We start from the raw sequence: 4,530 nt of genomic DNA on the forward strand, positions 1-4,530 counted from the left end.
TTTAGCGCTGCTGCCTCACAGCAAGAAGATCCTGGGTTTGGTCCCGGGTCCTTTCTGTGTGGAGTTTGCACGCTTTCCCCGTGCTCACGTGGGTTTTCACCAGGGGCTCTGGTTTCCTTCTACGGTCCAAAAGCGTGCAGGATAAGTTGATTGGTGAGTATAAATTGGCCCTGTAGTTATGTGAGTGTGTGCGTCCTGCGGTGTGTTGGCACACACCCAGAGTTGGTTCCTGCCTGCACCCATTGTTCGCAGGATAGGCTCCGCCCCCCCCCCGCAACCCCAGTTGGGATTAAGCGGTTTCAGAAAATGGATGGAGTTCTGGATCAGCAATTTAGATCTTTATGTCCTATCATCATTCTGACCTTCATGGGGAGATTAGTTTAAGATACTCACCCAGGACGTGATTACATGTTTTTTGTTGAGTAGCACGCTCTCTGAGTGGGTATATGTCTGCAGGTGGGCGTGACGCCAGTGGAGATGAAGGACTGTTCCTTAAGTCACTCTGCCTTTAAAGCTTTTTTTTAAGGGTGTATTTTCGACAGCACATTAATATCACTGCACTGTAATTGAATAGCTACCATCCTTCTCACGCTTTCACTTGCCATCCATAACTGGCTGTCAGTAATTTCCTGAGCGGCATGCTTAAGTAGATGAAATGGGGTGAAGACACAGTGACTGTTTAATTCAGCTTTAAAAAGAGTTCCCTAGGTAAAAATTGACTCATGTTGTTTTAAGCTATTTTAGTCTTGGGGGCAATTTGACATAGGCCACTGACAGATTTAAGTGAGAACGTAAATTTAAAGTACACTTTAATTACACTTTGGCTTTCGTGTCAGCTAGTGACATTGCATTTTTTAAGGAAACACTGTCTGTCTGTGTTTCAGGTGCCGTTCTGAGGCTCTGGGTACGGTGGGCATGTGCTCTGTGTGTGTCTGTATACACTCTGCTGAATGCAGATTAAACAAGCCTCAGTTAAATCATTTTCACTGGTTGTGGAAATATTGACTTGGCTTTGCATGAGTTTTCCGCGTCTAAAGTAAAATGATTTCTATGTGAAATTCATGGAAACTTGTTACCATCCTTCTGAAGCACTGAGTCTGGAATAAAGTCTGAGCGGATATTATTTGGAATATATTGAATAGTGTATACTAATAGGCAGAGCATATGGCCTGAATCAAAGGGTGCATTCCACCAATTTCTGATAATGTTTCATATGTTTCATATTGGCATGTGTTCTGTATGGTGGAGTGTGGCTCAGTGGGTTAAAAGTGACTAAAAAGTCACTGGTTCATATCCCAGGATGATGTGGCTGTTGGGCCCTTGAGCAAGGCCCTTAACCCCCAGTTACTCTAGGGAGTATCTGCAGTGTGTGTTGCATTGCATATACGCATACTCTAAACAAAACTATGTAGATCTGATTCCTACAACTCTCACTAACTTTTTTATTATTCTTTTGATAGCACCAAGGGTTTATGGGAAATTGAAGACTGAGGTGGGGACAAACCTTTACAATATGGGAATCCTGGCTTTAGAAGCAGGATTAACAGGAGAATATCATCTTACAGTTTGTAATTCGCTGGTCATGTTACTTTGGATATGGAGTGCATCACCTGATGTTGAACTTCTCTGAGCTGTTGCTTGATACATATTCTTACTTAGCAGGGAGAACTGCACAGCTGATAGTCCAAGATTTATGAGATCTGTGAGGTCTACGAGACCCACCTGAGGTTCTTCACCATGGGGATCTCCAAAGTAGGAGTGGATGGGCTGGCTCTGTGTCTTCTGCATTCCCTCAGGCACCTTCCTCAACAGAGAGGTAATGGGGCACCTCCCCAAAACCAGCACCCATTTCCAAGGCCTGATCCATCTGGGTCCTTCCCGTCCAAATTCTGCTACACCTGTTCCCCCAATGTGATTGACTGGTTCACAGGATGGGTCACATGGGTGGCTCCCCAGTGAACAGGATGGGTCACATGGGCGACTCCCCAGTGAACAGGATGGGTCATACAGACGGCTCCCCTGTGAACAGGATGGGTCACACAGACGGCTCCCCAGTGAACAGGATGGGTCACACAGACGGCTCCCCAGTGAACAGGATGGGTCACACGGGCAGCTCCCCAGTGAACAGGATGGGTCACATGGGCGGTTCCCCAGTGAACAGCCCCCTGGATTTATTATAAGAAAGGGATGCAGCTGAAACTTTTTGCCGCCGTCTGAATGCAGACGACACACCAGATGTGTGATTCAACACTGCGGCACTTGGATTTTTGCACTGCAGACACAGATTCTGGCCACAAGATGCATCTGATAGGAGAGGGATCCTGGAAACAGCTGTGAGAGGTTTGACCGTCAGCCATGTTTTGCCGATCGTCACTTTCCAAAATAATCCGAACTTTTTTGTGGTGATAAATTACTGTGAGAGTCTACACTCCAAAAGCGAACGTGTCATGGATACTACCCAGTGCAAGGATCAGTGTGCATCCACCGCCAATTCCCCCCCCCCCCACACTTTGCCTCACCCCAACCGCTGGCCGTTTCCCGCCCCGCTGGCCCGTTAACCATGCCATTGTGGCGACCACTCCCAGAACCTTAAATTCCTCCACTTCCTGAATTTCTGGGATACTTCCCAAGGGTCATTTCATGGTTGATTTTCACACCCAGCTGATGTGCCTTGTACCATTTGCGTGTGGATTTCGTGAAAGGTGACAAGAAGGGGGACTTTGTGAACTGCACATGAAATCCACCTGCTATTATTTACCTGCCCTGTTTATATGAAAACCAGGCTGTGACTGAAATGAGTATAATGATCTCCTGGAGAAGCTCTGACTGCCTGGAGGAGTTTGAACCAATAAGAAACTAGGCAATTTGTGAGGCGTTTCAGTGAAATACTTCAGTCAAAAATCACTTCCGGCCTTATAACTGTAGGCATGACTTTTTTGTTTTATGGAAGCCTGATATATTTTTCTTCTGGCTATAAAATTAAGCTTCCATTACTCACAAAAGCAGGGAAGATGATGGATGATGCTTCTATGCCATGGAAAAACAATCATTCAGCCTACCAGCTCTATGCCTGCAAACAATGTGGAGAATTATGCAAAACGTGCTGGGAAAAAAATGACTGTTCCTTCTCGTTCCATTGGCTTTAATCAGTTAAGATATATTATACCCAGGCGGAGTTTTTGTTCCCAGATTAAAATAAAATAAAATAACACATGCAATGAGTTAAGGATAAAGTAAAATTTAAATATGACAAATGGTAATGCTCTGTAAAAATGTAGTTACTAAGTGGACAACTGAACACCAACCAGTTGGATAAATGAATAACAGCAAATGAAAAATTATATAGCTGAAGAAATAACATGTGAACAACTTTGCAACAAATATACAGTTGAACAAACAATAGCTGAACAGTGGAAAAAATACCCAATGAAGCAGTTCTTTGTTACAGTGTAAGGTATATGGGCTGGTGAGCAGCAGCTTGCAGGGGTCTGATAGATACATGCAGCCCAAATCCAGCTGAGATACCCTGGCTATACCTCCCCCCTTCTTTGGTGGAACTCCTGCTCCAATAAGAAAACATCTCAAATAAGAGCAAAAAGTATGAGCACAGCAGTAAGTCCTGGACTGCCTGAGAAAGGAAAATGATGTCACCTTGGAAAGGAAAATGATGTCACCTGTTTTTCATCTCCTGCAGATGAACGGAGCCTTTGCTCTCGCTAAGCCATGTCATGGCCCATATGTGTTTAAACTCTGGAAGCTGAAGTAAATAAGTTTCTTAGACATAAGGGATCATGGGCAAGCACAGTCATTTTGTACCTGAATTTGGACAGATCCTAACCTTTATAAAATATTCATTGTTTAATGACTGACTTAGTAGGTCATGTGCTCATGTTTAACACATAATATAAAATGCATAGGATGACCTCAGTGTGGCCCTATAGCTATCACTGCTGGACAGCCCATGTTCTCTTATCCAGTGATGATACAGGTGGTTTTTGATGGAAACTGGGAGCCCTAGATTCAATATATAGCAAGAAGCAAATTTTGCTCAGACTTGTGGCTTGTTTTGAGACTTTCAGGCTGGGAGTTTTACTTCCACAGAAATGTTTTGAGGGCAGAATGAAAAGTAATTGGTTCAGAGAGATAACCAATCAGATTATAGAGAAGGTGGGTCCAAGCAACTAGAGGAGGCAGGACCAAGACATCTGATTGGTTGGTCTGACAACTGACCAAGATCTGACTGGTTATGTCTCTGAACCAATCATTTTTCATTCTGTCCTGAGAACATTTTTCTGTAAGTAAAAGTAAAAGATGGTGGATAGAGGCAAAAGGAGATCAGAAGTTGTGTAGTCTGCAATTTTTATTTCTCCCTTTCCCTTAAAAACAATTGTACCTACACTGTACAAAAAAAAACTCTAAATCACAACAAATCTACACATCTGGAGTAAGGCTGCATCTCCAGCCTTACTCCATGCTGCCCCCCCCCCCACCCCTGCCCCAAACAAAGGCCAGTGGCCTAATACAGCCTTC

Source organism: Paramormyrops kingsleyae, chromosome 15 (genome assembly GCF_048594095.1).
Source record: "Paramormyrops kingsleyae isolate MSU_618 chromosome 15, PKINGS_0.4, whole genome shotgun sequence".
In the NCBI taxonomy this organism is placed as follows: domain Eukaryota; kingdom Metazoa; phylum Chordata; class Actinopteri; order Osteoglossiformes; family Mormyridae; genus Paramormyrops; species Paramormyrops kingsleyae.